The sequence below is a fragment of the Oncorhynchus keta genome, chromosome 24 (assembly GCF_023373465.1).
Source record: "Oncorhynchus keta strain PuntledgeMale-10-30-2019 chromosome 24, Oket_V2, whole genome shotgun sequence".
In the NCBI taxonomy this organism is placed as follows: domain Eukaryota; kingdom Metazoa; phylum Chordata; class Actinopteri; order Salmoniformes; family Salmonidae; genus Oncorhynchus; species Oncorhynchus keta.
Genome location: NC_068444.1, coordinates 36842938 through 36863238, shown reverse-complemented (window position 1 = coordinate 36863238; position 20301 = coordinate 36842938). Strand labels below are relative to the sequence as shown.

The 20301-nt window shown below is 44.5% G+C and overlaps 1 protein-coding gene and 1 long non-coding RNA gene across 2 annotated transcripts in view; one reads left to right on the top strand and one right to left on the bottom strand.

Moving 5' to 3' along the window:
- LOC118357473 (renalase-like) overlaps nt 1-20301 on the top strand; it is a 60944-nt gene that overhangs the window by 22045 nt on the left and 18598 nt on the right.
- LOC118357475 (uncharacterized) lies at nt 12417-19902 on the bottom strand. The gene is made up of 3 exons (XR_004820311.2): nt 19470-19902; nt 15505-15621; nt 12417-15286 (listed from the first exon to the last, which is right to left on the bottom strand). It is a non-coding gene; the product is annotated as an uncharacterized LOC118357475 (long non-coding RNA).

Genomic DNA, 20301 nt, shown 5'->3' with positions numbered 1-20301 from the left:
CCCATAATATATTGCAGAGGATTTGGGGTCAGCGGTTTGACACGGTTCCTGGAGCACTAGTTTTAGGGTGGAGAGGTGTCCTTTCATCCAGGGTGGCTTGCCAACATCTTTTCCAGAGGCTTAATGCATGCTACCCTAGCCAATTGCATTACTTTTTTTTTTTATTCTTGGAAGTGAATTCCCTGTCTTAATGTTTGGAGCGTTTGCAGAATCTCCTCTTTTTACCCTTTACTCTAGCGAAATGTCTGATTTCATTGACAACCCAAGCCAGCTGCCAAAAATGAACAACAGAAGCAGGAATGTTGGTTTTGCAAGAGCTGGCAGAGTTCGCAAAGTCACTAAATGACATAAGACATTTGAAACAGTTTCTGATGGCCAGTGTGTCTGTTGCAGTGTTCACAGGGGCCCCTGTTGGTACGGAGGGTGTTCCCTACAGCCAGCCGCAGCCCACACACACGCAGCATGCTGTACCCACATTGGAAACCGTCCATGAAACATGTCAACCCACAAAAAAACATGACACAATCCTCCTCTTCCCCACACTTTCCTCGAATTCGACTGGATCCAGGCCATAAGTGGACCACTATCGGTATTACAAACAGGTGGTTAACCCGGGCCTGGAACAATGCAGAAGAGCTGAGTAAGGTCATTTTTTAAATTAGAATGCGATATAAACTCACTTCCGCTTTGGCGCACACCATTTTAAAGCATAAGAGGAACTGTTTCTGTTCTTGTGGGTAAAGAAAGAATAGGACAAAAGAGGAAGTTAGTTGACCCTCTGTTATAAAAATTTTACAGGCTAACCCATAGAAAAGAGTAGTGTTTCTATGAAACAATTATTTTGTCCTAAGGCCTACAGTATATCACAAAAGTGAGTACACCCCTCACATTTTTGTAAATATTTGAGTATATCTTTTCATGTGACAACACTGAAGAAATTACACTTTGCTACAATGTAAAGTAGTGAGTGTACAGCTTGTATAACAGTGTACATTTGCTGTCCCATCAAAATAACTCAACACACAGCCATTAATGTCTAAACCGTTGGCAACAAAAGTGAGTACACCCCTCGGTGGAAATGTCCAAATTGGGCCCAAAGTGTCAATATTTTGTGTGGCCACCATCATTTTCCAGCACTGCCTTAACCCTCTTGGGCATGGAGTTCACCAGAGCTTCACAGGTTGCCACTGGAGTCCTCTTCCACTCCTCCATGATGACATGATGACATGATGACACAGAGCTGGTGGATGTTAGAGACCTTGCACTCCTCCACCTTCCGTTTGAGGATGCCCCACAGATGCTCAATAGGGTTTAGATCTGGAGACATGCTTGGCCAGTTCATCACCTTTACCCTCAGCTTCTTTAGCAAGGCAGTGGTCGTCTTGGAGGTGTGTTTGGGGTCGTTATCATGTTGGAATCCTGCCCTGCGGCCCAGTCTCCGAAGGGAAGGGATCATGCTCTGCTTCAGTATGTCACAGTACATGTTGGCATTCATGGTTCCCTCAATGAACTGTAGCTCCCCAGTGCCGGCAGCACTCATGCAGCCCCAGACCATGACACTCCCACCACCATGCTTGACTGTAGGCAAGACAAACTTGTCTTTGTACTCCTCACCTGGTTGCCGCCACACACGCTTGACACCATCTGAACCAAATAAGTTTATCTTGGTCTCATCAGACCACAGGACATGGTTCCAGTAATCCATGTACTTTGTCTGCTTGTCTTCAGCAAACTGTTTGCAGGCTTTCATGTGCATCATCTTTAGAAGAGGCTTCCTTCTGAGACGACAGCCATGCAGACCAATTTGATGAAGTGTACAGCGTATGGTCTGAGCACTGACAGGCTGACCCCCCACCATTTCAACCTCTGCAGCAATGCTGGAAGCACTCATACGTCTATTTCCCAAAGACAACCTCTGGATATGAAGCTGAGCACGTGCACTCAACTTCTTTGGTCGACCATGGCGAGTCCTGTTCTGAGTGGAACCTGTCCAGTTAAACCGCTATATGGTCTTGGCCACCGTGCTGCAGCTCAGTTTCAGGGCCGTGGCAATCTTCTTATAGCCCAGGCCATCTTTATGTAGAGCAACAATTATTTTTTCAGATCCTCAGAGAGTTCTTTGCCATGAGGTGCCATGTTGAACTTCCAGTCAGTATGAGGTAGTGTGAGAGCGATGACACTAAATTTAACACACCTACTCCCCATTCACATGTGAGACCTTGTAACACTAACGAGTCACATGACACCGGGGAGGGAAAATGGCTAATTGGGCCCAATTTGAACATTTTCATCTAGGGGTGAACTCACTTTTGTTGCCAGAGATTTAGACATGAATGGCTGTTTGTTGAGTTATTTTGAGGGGACCGCAAATGTACACTGTTATACAAGCTGTACTTTACATTGTAGCAAAGTGTCATTTCTTCAGTGTTGTCACATGAAAAGATATACTCAAATATTTACAAAAATGTGAGGGGTGTACTCACTTTTGTGATATACTGTATATGCATGCAAGGACAGTATAATAGTGATCAATGGTTTTCACTGTACTCTAAATATGTTGAGATATATTGATTTACAATAATATACTGCAAGTACTGGCTTCTTAGTAAAAGCAGTGTTACTGCCTAAATGAATGTAGATATCTCCCGTGTTATCTGAGTGTGATCGCTTTCTTAGTCGAAGCTTAAGTGTTACTCTTTTTATAGAGGTGGAAGTCAAATGAAAAGCAATGAGCAGATCTATCAAAGGTTATCAGTGTGTAGCCACTCTCAATCCCCTTTGCACTGGTTTTATCATCTGTCAAACAAATTAGCCACAGATCTGCATGATCAAAGTGCACTTGGTCCTCCCCAGCTCTCCCTCAGCCAAGGCCCAACTATTTTTACTGAGAAATTATAACCTGCCTCCACCAAGCTATGAATCATAAAGCCCTGATCCACTCGACTGTAGTATATGACATCCTCGCTGGTTCACAGCATTTCACCTCTCCCCAAAGTACCCCTTCAGGTTTCCTCAACTTTTATTGCCCATAGACTGTCACCACCACTTGCGACCCTGGCCTCGAACTGATATCCCTCCCTTCGTTCATCTCTCCGTTATCTGTCCCTCTGGCCGGACCACACCCTCTTCCCATGGAGGCCAGCATATAACAGTGCCTCCTCTGCTGCCCGCCTGCCCTACCGCCTGCCTTTCTCCGATGACATCATCCGTCCTGTCCGGTCACAGCACAGTGCTGAGAGCCTTTAGGCCACTGCTTTGATTTCCCTGAGCTGCAGATAGCCACAGATAATTACAGCAGGATAGAAATAAGAATAAGTACTGCCGCATGGAGCGGAGGGGAGTATGATGGAAGCACCAGAACCAGGGCAGTCAGGCAGTCACTCACCTCCTATATTTGACCCCTCATTCTCTGTGTCGGCTCCCACGCCAGTCTGATATTGAGAAACCTAATTCTTGTTCCGTTCTTATGAAATGCCTAACTGTTCTTGGCAGGCACGCCTCGCTTGTGTGGCAATTTGTGTTTTTGGCAGCCAAGTTTGATTTGTGGCTTTGATAGTTTGAGATGAATAGTATGCACACTGAGGATTTCTCCCCAGAACTCCTTTTACTTACAGTATGCTTTTCAAATTCATTAGTAAACAGCCATATTGCACATTTCGGTTTATTCATTGTTGAAATATTCATACCTTTTAGTTATTTATGCAGTTGTATCCTTTGAACAGGTTCAGGTTTATAGTTGGACTGTGTTGTTATGCACAGCTTCTCTATTCAGACAGTGTGTATGTCTGTCTGCCTGGGGTAGCTACAGCAGTGCTTCAGTCTGGTGTGCCTAAAATGATGTAATCCTTCTCTCTGATTACTGTCAGAGATGCATCGTTTTTCTTTTTTCCTGCCTGCTCTGTGTCGTCTTACAAAGACGAACCATAGAGGGGACAGAAATGTGCAATATATGTCTCCAAAATATATGTTGAGGACTTGATGATGCTTGAGTGTAGGCTACAGTATATGTTCTGTATGTATGTTCCTCATTTCACGTCACACCTACAGATTGTTTCCTGTTTCCACTAGCAACCCTGTTTTCGCTGCTTTTTCTGTCCTCTTGTTTCTTGCTGCTTTGCATTGCAAGTGCATGTCAAAATATATAATGGACTTTCTGTTGCTTGTTAAGGGTAAGGAAACAAGTAAAATGTTTATTGGTTCCTCACTGTGGTTGATGAGACGTTTTATAAAGGAGACGGAAACAAGTGGTGACGCACATCCCCTATCCTCTGGGGTTCAAGTATTTCACACCCACTTAACGCGTGAACCCCTTATTTACATAGCTCCCCCGTAAGTACCCAAAATACTTCCAAAGACTCCTGCCTACCAGCACTTTTATTCAAAATAGAAACTATGGCCACAGATGTCTCGCCAGGTTCTGTCTCTGCTGCACAGAGCACTGTGAAGGGTTTATATAGCAGCTAGGTGGCTTTACATTCACAGGCCTGCCAGTGTGCACAGATGATGTCATCGATTGAAAGCACCAAACACATCCATTTTAGGGGTTGCATAGATGTCAGCCAAAGCTCTGCACTAAATGGGTGGTATGCAATTTTTCAATTCTCTACTCACTGGCTGAATTTGAGTAAGTAGATATTTTTTTCCAGTTGTACCAACGGCTTTCATGCGTAGAGGAACTGTTGTGTAGTTTGAAATGGGGATTATTGATTTCCTATTCTGTTCGATTCTGTTCTGTCCTGCAGCACTCTGACTGCACCAGTGACACTTCTACAGAGGAGAGAAGAGGGGATGTTCCATAGATTTAGAGAACTAATATTTCGTGGGTAAACGGTGTACTACTGCAAATTTTATGAATGCATTTGGTAGCTATCCATCAACCCAGTTCAAAGTCAGAAATAAAAAATACCTTTAGTTTGCATGATACAAAGCAATATGAATAGCTGGGTCAGTATGAATAGGTTAAGCTGGTCAGAACTAGTGCTTAGCTCCCCCTATAAAAAGACAGTGGAACTTGCACATTTTTACTCCCTCCCTGCTAAAAATAACCACTCTGGCTTGACGTCAGTCCTGGAGCCTGCAGGTTGTCGCTCTAAATGTCTCTGTTTGGGACAGAATTAAACACAACCTATCTCTGAAATAAACCTAGGCATTTAAGCCCTGAGGTGCTCTGTTTACCAAGAAAATGGTTTAACTGACATCGGAGCAACCTAGCTTAATTTGCTTGGCTACACAAAGGGGTCCGTTAAGCTTGTTTGCAGAAAGGGGGGGAAAAACTCCAGCAAATACATTAAGAAACATCCCCTGAGAATGTGTGCTGTAGCCTTTATACTCGTACCCCATATACGGGTTGAAAATGGCAGATTTAGTCACTGATAAGTGTCTAAATTGGAACACAGTGGCTGTACAGTAACATGCTATACATTACGTCAGAGCTCTGCGCTTCACAGCGCTGTGTGGGTTTTGACTGACAGCCGTTCTGAACTTGAGCACCGCACGCGACAAGTAGTTGCTCCCATCCCTCCCCTAAATGTTTTGTTTGTCTCAGTGAGGGAAATGTTGTATATTAAGAGGACTCTATGTATTTTTGAAAGATGAGACGTTGAGGATTATAATAAATACCACTTTGATGTCATACAAGTAAACATCTGTGAGTCCAAATGTGCACTTCACACTTCCATATCATAAAACTCATGTCATAAACAGGGTCAACATGTATAATCACTGTGTTTTAGGGCTGGGCGGTATACCGTATTTTATGATATACCGGTATTGATGCAGGAACCGGTTTGGGTTTTTACTTTACCTTCTATAACGTCATTTGAACGTTTGGCTTGTTAAATGTGATATGCTGTGTGCAACATCCATTTTTATAGTTTACTTCGCTATTTAAGTCATCTCTCTCTCTCGACGCAACTTTCCACACAGACCTAGCCCCGCCCCCTGTCACTCAAGGAGCACATTTGTTTCTCGACTACGAGACACTTGAGTTCAGTCTGCATGGTCAATGCAGCACATGCACCAATGTCGATGACAACGATGCTGTTTTATCTTTGCTTCTCAATATAAAACCACTAGCGTTCTATAATTACATTATTTGTTTGTGTTTCTTACATCTGCAAACAGCTAGTTTGTTCTCTGCAACTTGGGCCTAAATCTTGTTAGCTGCTAATGCTAATCACTAGCTCGTTAATGAATCAGCGCAAACGTAATTAGCTATAGAGCCTGATTAATACCAGTGATGGTGCAGACCTAAATCAGCATGTTGTTTGTGAAACAGTATCTTCTAAAGCAAAGGGGAATTACACGAAGCAAGAATGTTAGCTAAATTAGGTAGATTATAGGGTTCACTAGGAAAAATGTATCAACACTTTGGTTCCTACCCTGTCACAACTCTTCCCTGGCATTTTCATTTGTTGTCATGTCAAACAACACTGTATTCAAAGTTCCCACTATTATATTCCAACCATAGAATTAGAATATTCATTATATTTCCATGATTCCAACAGTTCACCCAAGTGTAAAATGTCAATTGCAATATTTATTTAAAAATAAGATGTTTTACCCATATCGTGCAGCCCTGCTTGGCAGTTTGGAAATGATATCAAATGAGTGCAGGAAATGCAGAAATGTATCAATTATTTTGGGTTGAATTGAACAGTTTAAAACAATCAGAATGGGAAAAGCACCATTGAAATCACTTAGAATGTATGTGTTGTCACTCTAGGGTCACGCACTACTCATAAAGCAAATTTAGAATTTTTATTGTTCAAAAACATAAATATGTTGGCTATATCGACCAGCCCTACGGTGTTTGATGCACAGTTACAAGATGATATGGCGTCATACCTTGGGTTGTTCTGAACAGAATGTTGTCTGTCATAGGGTTTTCAGCAGAAGAATTTACTTCCCTGTTCATTTTCAACGAGGGCACACAGAGAAATGTGCGGGGGATTGTGAGAAGGTGAGGGGCGAAACCCTGCTAGCGGAGCGGTTGAAAAAGTTTCGCTCTGTTTCATGCTAATTTCAAGCGTTGGAGCGAAGCGTTGTCAAGAGGAGGCGCCACCTCTGGTCAAAACCCACTGTATTCGCTATGGAACACGCACCTGAATGCACTCATGACTCCTTTCTATGCGCACCAAAATGACGATCTGTTTCTCTGAATTGCCTTTGTGAAAGCCTAACACTGTAAGATTGCATTTTATAACTTAGCTAGTCATGTTGGCAATAGAACAAGCATTCAAAGGATGCCCACCTGACCCAGATCGTGATTTATACGTTTTATTTTAGTTTGTTAACAACAGTAATTGTGTGACGGTGGGGATGCAGGGTTGTGTTCCAAACAAAGCAACTTGAAGAGTGCCTGCTCTAGTTCCTCAACGGCACAGCTTGGAGAGCTAAAAAAAAAAGCATCTCATAGTTGAAGACTCTTCTTTGAGTCATGAAAGTGCGTTGAAATTACTTAGGAACTGTGCACACTTTGGAAAGGTGTGTGTGTGGCCACTTGGAGACACCAGTTAGTCCTCTCACTCATATCCTTGTATTTTTTTGTTGTCTTATGTTGCCCACACTTATGTTGCCCACATTTTCCAGTAATATTCTGAACATGTTACTGAATGTATCCAGAATGTATTCAGATATCGTTATCAATTAATTCTGTGAAAAGTACAGTAAATGTAAAATGCACATAGAATCATTTACATTACATTACATTTAAGTCATTTAGCAGACGCTCTTATCCAGAGCGACTTACAAATTGGTGCATTCACCTTATGACATCCAGTGGAACAGCCACTTTACAATAGTGCATCTAAATCTTTTAAGGGGGGGGGGGGGGGGGGTGAGAAGGATTACTTTATCCTATCCTAGGTATTCCTTAAAGAGGTGGGGTTTCAGGTGTCTCCGGAAGGTGGTGATTGACTCCGCTGTCCTGGCGTTGTGAGGGAGTGTGTTCCACCATTGGGGAGCCAGAGCAGCGAACAGTTTTGACTGGGCTGAGCGGGAACTGTACTTCCTCAGTGGTAGGGAGGCGAGCAGGCCAGAGGTGGATGAACGCAGTGCCCTTGTTTGGGTGTAGGGCCTGATCAGAGCCTGGAGGTACTGAGGTGCCGATCCCCTCACAGCTCCGTAGGCAAGCACCATGGTCTTGTAGCGGATGCAAGCTTCAACTGGAAGCCAGTGGAGAGAGCGGAGGAGCGGGGTGACGTGAGAGAACTTGGGAAGGTTGAACACCAGACGGGCTGCGGCGTTCTGGATGAGTTATAGGGGTTTAATGGCACAGGCAGAGAGCCCAGCCAACAGCGAGTTGAAATAATCCAGACGGGAGATGACAAGTGTCTGGATTAGGACCTGCGCCGCTTCCTGTGTGAGGCAGGGTCGTACTCTGCGGATGTTGTAGAGCATGAACCTACAGGAACGGGCCACCGCCTTGATGTTAGTTGAGAACGACAGGGTGTTGTCCAGGATCACGCCAAGGTTCTTAGCGCTCTGGGAGGAGGACACAATGGAGTTGTCAACCGTGATGGCGAGATCATGGAACGGGCAGTCCTTCCCGGGAGGAAGAGCAGCTCCGTCTTGCCGAGGTTCAGCTTGAGGTGGTGATCCGTCATCCACACTGATATGTCTGCCAGACATGCAGAGATGCGATTCGCCACCTGGTCATCAGAAGGGGGAAAGGAGAAGATTAATTGTGTGTCGTCTGCATAGCAATGATAGGAGAGACCATGTGAGGTTATGACAGAGCCAAGTGACTTGGTGTATAGCGAGAATAGGAGAGGGCCTAGAACAGAGCCCTGGGGGACACCAGTGGTGAGAGCGCGTGGTGAGGAGACAGATTCTCGCCACGCCACCTGGTAGGAGCGACCTGTCAGGTAGGACGCAATCAAGCGTGGGCCGCGCCGGAGATGCCCAACTCGGAGAGGGTGGAGAGGAGGATCTGATGGTTCACAGTATCGAAGGCAGCCGATAGGTCTAGAAGGATGAGAGCAGAGGAGAGAGAGTTAGCTTTAGCAGTGCGGAGCGCCTCAGTGATACAGAGAAGAGCAGTCTCAGTTGAATGACTAGTCTTGAAACCTGACTGATTTGGATCAAGAAGGTCATTCTGAGAGAGATAGCGGGAGAGCTGGCCAAGGACGGCACGTTCAAGAGTTTTGGAGAGAAAAGAAAGAAGGGATACTGGTCTGTAGTTGTTGACATCGGAGGGATCGAGTGTAGGTTTTTTCAGAAGGGGTGCAACTCTCGCTCTCTTGAAGACGGAAGGGACGTAGCCAGCGGTCAGGGATGAGTTGATGAGCGAGGTGAGGTAAGGGAGAAGGTCTCCGGAAATGGTCTGGAGAAGAGAGGAGGGGATAGGGTCAAGCGGGCAGGTTGTTGGGCGGCCGGCCGTCACAAGACGCGAGATTTCATCTGGAGAGAGAGGGAGAAAGAGGTCAGAGCACCGGGTAGGGCAGTGTGAGCAGAACCAGCGGTGTCGTTTGACTTAGCAAACGAGGATCGGATGTCGTCGACCTTCTTTTCAAAATGGTTGACGAAGTCATCTGCAGAGAGGGAGGAGGGGGGGATTCAGGAGGGAGGAGAAGGTGGCAAAGAGCTTCCTAGGGTTAGAGGCAGATGCTTGGAATTTAGAGTGGTAGAAAGTGGCTTTAGCAGCAGAGACAGGGGAGGAAAATGTAGAGAGGAGGGAGCGAAAGGATGCCAGGTCCGCAGGAAGGCAAGTTTTCCTCCATTTCCGCTCGGCTGCCCGGAGCCCTGTTCTGTGAGCTCGCAATGAGTCGTCGAGCCACGGAGCGGGAGGGGAGGACCGAGCCGGCCTGGAAGATAGGGGACATAGAGAGTCAAAGGATGCAGAAAGGGAGGAGAGGAGGGTTGAGGAGGCAGAATCAGGAGATAGGTTGGAGAAGGTTTGAGCAGAGGGAAGAGATGATAGGATGGAAGAGGAGAGAGTAGCGGGGGAGAGAGAGCGAAGGTTGGGACGGCGCGATACCATCCGAGTAGGGGCAGTGTGGGAAGTGTTGGATGAGAGCGAGAGGGAAAAGGATACAAGGTAGTGGTCGGAGACTTGGAGGGGAGTTGCAATGAGGTTAGTGGAAGAACAGCATCTAGTAAAGATGAGGTCGAGCGTATTGCCTGCCTTGTGAGTAGGGGGAAGGTGAGAGGGTGAGGTCAAAAGAGGAAAGGAGTGGAAAGAAGGAGGCAGAGAGGAATGAGTCAAAGGTAGACGTGGGGAGGTTAAAGTCGCCCAGAACTGTGAGAGGTGAGCCGTCCTCAGGAAAGGAGCTTATCAAGACATCAAGCTCATTGATGAACTCTCCGAGGGGACCTGGAGGGCGATAAATGATAAGGATGTTAAGCTTGAAAGGGCTGGTAACTGTGACAGCATGAAATTCAAAGGAGGCGATAGACAGATGGGTAAGGGGAGAAAGAGAGAATGACCACTTGGGAGAGATGAGGATCCCGGTGCCACCACCCCGCTGACCAGAAGCTCTCGGGGTGTGCGAGAACACGTGGGCGGACGAAGAGAGAGCAGTAGGAATAGCAGTGTTATCTGTGGTGATCCATGTTTCCGTCAGTGCCAAGAAGTCGAGGGACTGGAGGGAGGCATAGGCTGAGATGAACTCTGCCTTGTTGGCCGCAGATCGGCAGTTCCAGAGGCTACCGGAGACCTGGAACTCCACGTGGGTCGTGCGCGCTGGGACCACCAGATTAGGGTGGCCGCGGCCACGCGGTGTGGAGCGTTTGTATGGTCTGTGCAGAGAGGAGATAACAGGGATAGACAGACACATAGTTGACAGGCTACAGAAGAGGCTACGCTAATGCAAGGAGATTGGAATGACAAGTGGACTACACGTCTCGAATGTTCAGAAAGTTAAGCTTACGTAGCAAGAATCTTATTGACTAAAATTATTAAAATGATACAGTACTGCTGAAGTAGGCTAGCTGGCAGTGGCTGCGTTGTTGACTTTGTAGGCTAGCTGGCAGTGGCTGCGTTGTTGACACTACACTAATCAAGTCGTTCCGTTGAGTGTAATAGTTTCTACAGTGCTGCTATTCGGTGGCTAGCTGGCTAGCTAGCAGTGTTGATTACGTTACGTTGCGTTAAAAGAACGACAATAGCTGGCTAGCTAACCTAGAAAATCGCTCTAGACTACACCATTATCTTTGATACACAGACGGCTATGTAGCTAGCTATGTAGCTAGCTACGATCAAACAAATCAAACCGTTGTGCTGTAATGAAATTAAATGAAAATGTGATACTACCTGTGGAGCGAAGCGGAATGCGACCGGGTTGTTGAGTGCGGAAGTTCTATTCAGTAGACGTTGGCTAGCTGTTGGCTAGCTAGCAGTGTCTCCTACGTTAAGGACGACAAATAGCTGGCTAGCTAACCTCGGTAAATTAAGATAATCACTCTAAGACTACACGCTCTAAACTACACAATTATCTTGGATACGAAGACAGCAAAGACAACTATGTAGCTAGCTAACACTACACTAATCAAGTCGTTCAGTTGAGTGTAATAGTTTCTACAGTGCTGCTATTCGGTAGACGGTGGACGTTTGCTAGCTGGCTAGCTGCTGGGCAGATAGCAGTGTAGACTACGTTAGGACGACGAAATACGAAGTTGCAATAGAAGTGCTGACTGTTTCACTTTGTTGTCCTCTTTCTTTTCCTTTTTCTTCTGTCCTTCTTTTGTCCTTATTTTGTCTTCCTTTCTTCTGTTAACTAGATATTTTTTGTTGTTATTCTTTGTAAGCTAGCTAGCTTCTTCCAGGAGAGTCCCTAGCAACTGCTTAGCAACAAGTAAACAATTCTGCTAGCAATTCAGCTAGCTAAGATAACTGTACAATTTTATGAAAAATAGTTAATTTTTCAAAAGCCTGTCTTTTTTGGTTTGTTCCTTGTTTTGTCTTCTATTGAGTCTTGCAGTTTTCTCTTGATTTCAACTGTGAATCAACAGTGTAATGTTTGGATTCAGTCTTGTGTCAGGTGAAATGTTGTGTCCTCAACTTTGTTCTAATTTTCCCATCATCTCCAATCTGTTCCCTTATAATTGCTCGTATGTGTATGCCTATGCTTTTCATATCCCTTCTGTAAGAAACATTTCAATGTAGCCCTATCCATATAAGCCAATTCCCACGAGTGTAAAGGGTTAAAAGTACACTGTTGCTGCAGCTGTGGAGGAGTTGGTCAGAATCAGATCCGCTTTTCCTTGCCGTCTTCCATGCATCACCCCGGAGATAAAGAGGCCAGAAGTTTTCTTCTACAGAAGCAAGACGCATGCTACAGCGAGAGAGATGTGCGAGGGGATGTATGAATGTCCAGACCGGTCTATATGTTTGCCACTCATATCTCTTGTCTGACTCTGTGGCTCGGGGAGAAGTGGTAGCTGAAAGTGAATCTTTGTTGTGGTGAGGAACAGCAGAGTCAGTTACTGGCATGGCTATCTGAGAGCTTTGTCTGAGATTTTATCTTTTAATAATGCAAAATACACAAACAGAAGGACACCAAACAGTCAGAGAGAAATAATGCATGAATGAGATATTCTGACCCGTTCTAATGGTAAAACCCCAAGTAGGCTACTTCATCCAGACTCCTCTGTCTGGCCAACACACTACCTCATTCTGTTTGTAGAGTGTCTCTAATCTGACCCTAATCTAGATGCGTGCTGCAGTTGGAAAAGTCATTTAGCCCCCTTCCTAAAATATATTGTCTACGCCATTCGTCATTCCAACAAATTAGTTCTCAGATGGGATCCATTAGGAAACGGGGCTAATGACGGGGCCGGTCACTCCTGTGTGGGGGCTTTCTGACCGCTGACAGACACAGAGTGCTGGGCGCTGAGCCGCTGACCTCCCCTCTCTTCCCCTCTCAGTAAGCACGCCAATGACTCACCCTGCCCAATAAATATTTTACTTATTGTTGGACACAGTTCATGTACAAGTGCATTAAAGGTTAGCAAAACAACCTCCTTTTTCTTTTTTCCCCTTCTAACTAATGGGATGCCGTCCAAAACCTCTCAGGCAAATATTAAATCAACCTTTAAAGGGCTAAGAGATCATAAATTGGGGGAACGGTGCAGTTAGAGCTTGCCTCACGCGCGGAGTGCTGGCTCTATGAATAACTTTTCAATGCACTGCTGTGGTGCTGGGGCCGAGCCCCCCTAGGGAAGCAGCCAAAGGCAAGGTCCTGGCTGGGAACAATGGAGAATGGCTGGGAGTAGTGTTCTGACCCATTCAAACCTTTGTGTTCACTCGCAACAATGTCCATTTAAAACAATACTAACGTGAAATAAATCTCCTACCACCCCCGTTTTAAAAATAAACAGATGCTGATGATTTTGTGAATAAACACTTGCCAGTAAGAGTGCCAGGACTTAGCTTTTTTCATTGAGTCCTTGGTTTGTGAGGCACAGTTTATGCTTTGCATATCACATTCAGCTATGCTTTGTAAATTACGCTTGGAAGCATGGCACTCAAGAATGTTTACAGTAACAGTGTGTGCAGAGCAGCTGAGATGTGGCACTTTGTACTTCCTATTTTACCATCTTATTTCTTAACTGTTGTCACACTTTATCATTCCTGTCAAGGAAAGCGTGTACATCACTTGACACCTAGGCTTCTGTGTTAACAGGCCTGTGGTTGTGGTCAGTGTATTTGCAGTGTTCTCATCTCATCGTGCTGTTGTATGTTAGCCTTCCTCATTTTGTCTTGCCGGTTGACTATCCTTTATTATAAACCATTCTTATTACAGTGAGAGGGACATACATGGATCTTCTCAGATTATCAAGTGCAAGTGTTAGGTCAGGAAAAGCAAGGGTGTTATTTTAATAATTTTTCATGGGTTGTGGGATTATTTAAGATGATTTAAGATTCTCTTTGAAGAGGTAGGGTTTTTAGATGTTTTCGGAAGGGGGCAGGGACTCTGCTGTCCTCGCTTCGGGGGAAGCTGGTTCCACCATTTGAGGTGCAAGGATAGAAAAATAGATTTGACTGAGCTGAGCTGAGCTGACCTCCCGTGGGGGAGAAACCAGAGGTGGCAGAACGGCAGTAGTGTAAAGTACTTCAGTAAAAAATACTTTCAAGCACTACTTAAGTAGTTTTTTGGGGGTATCTGTACTTTTACTTTACTATTTATATTTTTGACAACTTTTACTTTTACTCCAGTACATTCCTAAAGACAAGAATGTACTTTTTACTTCATATGTTTCCCTGACACCCAAAAGTACTTGGTACATTTCGAATGCTTAGCATGGCAGGAAAATGGTCATGCGCTAATCAAGATAACATCCTTACTGCCTCTGATCTGACGGACTCACTAAACACAAATGCTTTGTTTGTAAATTATGTCTGAGTGTTGGGGTGTGCCCCTGGCTATCCATACATTTAAATAACAAGAAAACAGTGCCATCTGGTTTGCTTAATATATGGAATGTGAAATGATTTATACGTTTACTTTTTGTAATTAAGTATATTTTTACAATTACGTTTACTTTTTATACTGAAGTACAGTACCAGTCAAAAGTTTGTAGAATAATAGTTAATACATAAAAACTATGAAATAACACATGGAATCATGTAGTAACCAAAAAAGTATATTTTAGATTTGAGATTCTTCAAAGTAGTCACCCTTTGCCTTGATGACAGCTTTGCACACTCTTGGCATTCTCTCAACCAGCTTCATGAGGTAGTCACCTGGAATGGATTTCAATTAATAGGTGTACCTTGTTAAAAGTTCATTTGTGGAATTTCTTTCCTTCTTAATGCATTTGAGCCAATCAGTTGTGTTGTGACAAGGTAGGGGTGGTATACAGAAGATAGCCATATTTGGTAAAAGATCAAGTCCATATTATGGCAAGAACAGCTCAAATAAGCAGAAAGAAATGACAGTCCATCATTACTTTTAGACATGGTCAGTCAATTCGGAAAATTTCAAGAACTTTCAAAGTTTCAACTGGATGCCAGTGGAGTGTGTAGAGTAGCTTGTGACATGGGAGAACTTCTAGTCCAGGCTGGTGATGACGTGCCTGGATTAGGACCTGTGCAGCTTCCTGTGTGAGGAAGGGTTGTGCTCTATGGATGTTGTGGTGCATGACCCTGCAGGAGCGAGTCAATGCTTTGATGTTTGCAGAGAACCACAGAGTGTTTGTTGTCCATGGTCACGCCAAAGCTCTTTGCATTCTGGGAAGTGGACACTGTGGAGTTGTCAACCGTGATGGAGAGAGAGGTCTTAGTGGAGGCAGGCCTTCCCCGGGAGGAAGAGGAGCTCCGTCTTGTCGAGACTTGTGTCGCTACCTGGGTGTTAGAAGGGGGGAAGGAGAAAAGTAGTTTGAGTGTCATCCGCATAGCAATAATAAGAGAGACCATGTGAGGATTTGACGGAGCCGAGTGACTAAGAGGGCCTAGAATCAAGCCCTGGGGGACACCAGAGGATTTGTATTTGAATGTTATTAGGGACCTGCCGAGGCAGTAGTGAGAGCACGTGGTGCAGACACAGATCCTCTCCACGTCACCTGGTACTAGCGGCCTGTCCGGTAGGATGCAATCCAACATTGTGCAAAGCCTGAGATGCCCAGCTCTGTGACGGTGGAGGATCCGATGGTTCACAGTGTCGAAGGCAGTGGATAGATCTAGGAGGATGAAAACAGAGGCGTGAGAGTCAGTGTGACACTTAGCTCTTCCTGTGAAGTGACACTTAGCTCAGCCCATTAGCAGGTGTCTAACCTGGTCAATTATCATTTTCATGATTTTTTAAATGTTATTTAACTAGGCAGTTAAGAACAAATTCTTATTTACAATAACAGCCTAGGAACAGTGGGATAACTGCCTTGTTCAGGGACAGAACAGATTTTTACCTTGTCAGCTCAGGGATTCGATCTAGCAACCTTTCGGTTACTGACCCAACGCGCTAACCACTAGGCTACCTGCCGCCCCATGCAATGGATGTGATGTTCTCCTCCTTACTAATGGGCATAGCTGGGATCCTCATAGAGCACCATTAAGGTAGCTCACTGCAGCCCCATATTGCCCCAGTCCAGGGTCAGATATTATTTAATTCCCCTAATTGTTAAAGATAGGATTATTTAGGAAAGTAATCTGATCCTAAACCTGTAGTTTTAGGAGGGAAACATGCACCTTGAGTGTCACAGTAGTCCTACATTTAGCGAACTAGACTCCTGACTCCCCCACTAGAGCTGCAGTGATTAACAGTGCCTGCCAGTACACACTCCCTGCTCACACTCCCCACTCATTTGGAGTCCAGCAGCAGCACTGCAGGCCTGTGGTTCTTCCTAGTACCTTGGCCCAGGCTGCAGGGCCTATAAATCTCATCCAACCCAGTACAGTCTTTATGTAGCATGGCAGTCTAGCACCCTGACATGGTGAGTAAACATGCCATATATATTCTGGGCCCTCCTCCCTTCTGGCACAGAGTATATTTTATTATAAAAAATGTTTTAACATTTATTTAACTAGGCAAGTCAGTTAAGATCAAATTCTTATTTACAATGACAGCCTACCAGGGAACAGTGGGTTAACTGCCTTGTTCAGGAGCAGAACGACCGATTTTTACCTGGCTCAACTGGCTCAATGCTCTAACCACTAGACACCCTGCCGAAGTTCTACTAACAGTCTGCATATTAGTGAATTGTGGGACAGGACTATAGCAGAGCAGTGATATATAAGAAGAGGCTGGATCGATTCACTTGGTTCTGTGCTTCGAACTCACACTGTGGACAGTCTGCAAGGGTATTGGGCATCACAGTCGGTCTTCCTGGTGTTGCCTTAAGGACATGCCACACAAGCAGGGGAGTGATGGGCCGAATGTTTAATACCCAACTCTGAACTTTGGGATTTTATGTGAAAACGCCCTTGCCTGGCCTGCATGTTTCTACCTTCACTCTCTCTCTCTGGCTCTCCCCCTCCCTTTTACACCCCATTGATCGGCTGTGAGCCGTCGAGCGAGTTTCACAATAACATTCTCTTTTACAGCCTTGCCCCTGCCAGATGGGGAAGAGGCATTGCCGTTTATGATGTGTAACCGGGCCTTCCAAGTGATGCGCGACTCCACATGGCTGCCACTCCGCCGCCCGCACAGATCCTTTACAAGGTTTGACAAAAATGCAATTAAGTGAAAAGACATTGCGGTGTGAAGGGGCGAAGCGCTTGCCTCCGGGGATGGCGACGTGCAGGGGAGCATGTATCCTATCAGACTAGAGGACATGTAGACACAGGAGAGTAGAGGGGCTAGGAGAGGAGCAGCCATTTTATTTGAACACGAGGAGAATCTCAATTGCATTTCCTTGATTCCTCACGTCCTCTCTCCTCTGACCTTCTCATCCAATGGGTTTTGAGAAGGAGGCAGACGAGAGAAGATGCAAGGGGATCAAGGAAATGCAATTGAGATTCTCCCAAGGGCGCATTGTGTCCTTCACATTACGTCATTCAACAAGGGAAATGGTGTGATGTGCATTCATTGCACTATACATGCCCCACTTCACCATACATTCATGTCTTAAAGGGCAATGTATTTCCTCCTCAGTGCAACTGTTGTGTGTTTTCAGAGCACCTCATTGTGAATCTTGAAATGAGGTAAAATACTATGTATTTGAATGGTGTTGAAGGCTTCCCCACCACCCCCAGAACAGGTAGATAGCTATTTGTTTGCCATGGGCCGTGACCTTAACATTGAGCACATTTTAGAGTGTAAACTTTTTTTTTCATTTATGCTTTACAGTACTCCTTCCTCCCTTACTGACTATAGATACTGTGACTTCCACATCCACCTTATACTTCACTATACAAAGCTCTTCTCTTTTCTTCTTGCTGTAGTATAGTCATAAAGATTTGAATTATGGCATTTAATTAAGGCATTGATAGGCAGTTTAATTCTAGCACATCAGACAGTAAGCCTGCGGGTCCACATATAAAGGGCCATTGTAATTGACTGTTGGAATAAATCTTTCTTAAAGTATGGGGTGTAGACCATAGACAGTCCCAATTCGGATGTATAGACATTGTAAAGCATACCCGAGGGGCATTTTAAAAGGAATTGTTCATTTGACCTTTGCGACTGTACTATATGTGCTGTGCATTAATTTTAATACGGATATTGACAGGGTATGAACTTCTATACTAGGGATGGGCATTTGACGTTTTATGACTGTTCGACTACTCCCATGATTTTTTTCAAGTACTTGTAATGGAAAAAATACATGTTTTTAGAAGGGCAAGGCCAGCAATGGAAAACGAATATGTGAAAGTGCACAACAATGTCTAATTTATCATAACCATTACAGATAACAAAACCTAATTGCTAAATTGCCTCATGTATATTCAATCAATAAAAAAACTATTGCCTTTAAGATTAATTTATTGAATCTATAATATCAACTGGTTATATTATATCGTGGAACACACTCTTCAAAAAGGCAGTAACCTCAGCAGTGGCGCTTGCTTGTAAAAGCCTATGGCTGTGTGAAGGCAGAGCCTTGTTTTGTTATACAGTCAAGACACATCTCTTTTATAGCAAAAACATGATGTAATATAAAATAATTACAATTGTTTTTTCCAAACGAAAAAAAGTTGGCAGTGCAAAGTACACATCTCACACGTCTGGAACAGTTATTGCCAAAGAGAGATCGTTTGAAAAGGGGCTCAGTTTGGTGCATTGAAATAAACCATTTTCAGGGTTACAAACCAAAATATGTGTTATTTTCGATAATATGTTCGATTTTGTTTATTTTGTCAGTTTTTTTGTATTTTCTTAATGGATTAATCAATTCCAAATTGAACACTGCATGGTGATATATTACAGCCGCGACATCTGTCTGGTGAGTACGCCTAGGCTTGGTGATTCTGATGAAAATATAATCGTTGTCTTTATCAAACAAATGTTTTTGCATATTTTCATTGTGGAACCTGTCTATGTTTAGGGGGTTATAGCCTAGTCTAACCAATTCTAAATGGCACTATCAGTTCGCAAAGTAGCCTAAGCGGAAAATAGACGGGATGCAATTATTCCAAAACTGCAGCTCGTTGTTGGAACACGTATTTCCGTACTTCAATCAACCAGTCCATTTTGATAAAACTGTCATTGTGCAAGTAATGTAGCTTGTGTATCCCATCAGTTAGAGGCATTTTTATGCCCACCGTCCCACCGTTTTTATAGGCATTTACAGTGCATTCGGAAACTATTCAGACCCCTTGAGTTTTTAAACATTTTGTTATGTTACAGCCTTATTCTAAAATGGATTCAATTGTTTTCTTCCCTCATCAAACTACACACAATACCCCATAATGACATATATATATATATATATATTTTTTTTTATGTTTGCAAATGTATTATTAAAAACAAAAAACGGAAATGTCACATTTACAGAAATATTCAGACCCTTTACTCAATACTTTGTTGAAGAACCTTTGTCAGCGATTACAGCCTCGAGTTCAGGCGTATGATGCTACAAGCTTGGCACACCTGTATTTGGGGAGTTTCTCCCATTCTCTGCAGATCCTCTCAAGCTCTGTCAGGTTGGATGGGGAGTGTCGCTGAACATCTATTTTCAGGTATCTCCAGAGATGTTCGATCGATCGGGTTCAAGTCCGGGGTCTGGCTGGTTCACTCAAGGACATTCAGAGACTTCTCCCGAAGCCACTCCTGCGTTGTCTTGGCTGTGTGCTTATGTGCAGTTCAAACGTGCCCACTCCCACATCAAAGACCAGGGAGGCCACCGGTGCACACACACACAGCGGCAGCCCCGCTGCACCACCACCCCGCTGGAAAATGTTAACCTTCACATCTGCACTGAACTCCAAGTACGCTGACACACACACACACACACACACACACACACACACACACACACACACACACACACACACACACACACACACACACACACACACACACACACACACACACACACACACACACACACACACACACACACACACACACACACACACACACACACACACACACACACACACACATTTGTTCTCTCTTTATGTTCATTTCTCACACACACACGCAGGCACATCCATGCTCACACACACACGTATTCGCACACACACATACACGTGTTCGCACACACACATACGGACGATCTTCGTAGATCCCTGCAACACATCCAGGTGATTGTATAGTAAAGGCCCCTGCTCATATGGACTTTTTTAGTGATGAACTGTACGCTCTGAATGTGTTTTATAGGAGCCGTAAAGCATTTGTTCAAAGCCACCAGGGTTGGAAGGAGGGTTGGAAGGAGCCACTCCTCTCAGCACATAAAGGAGGAGCCACTCCTCTCCTCTCA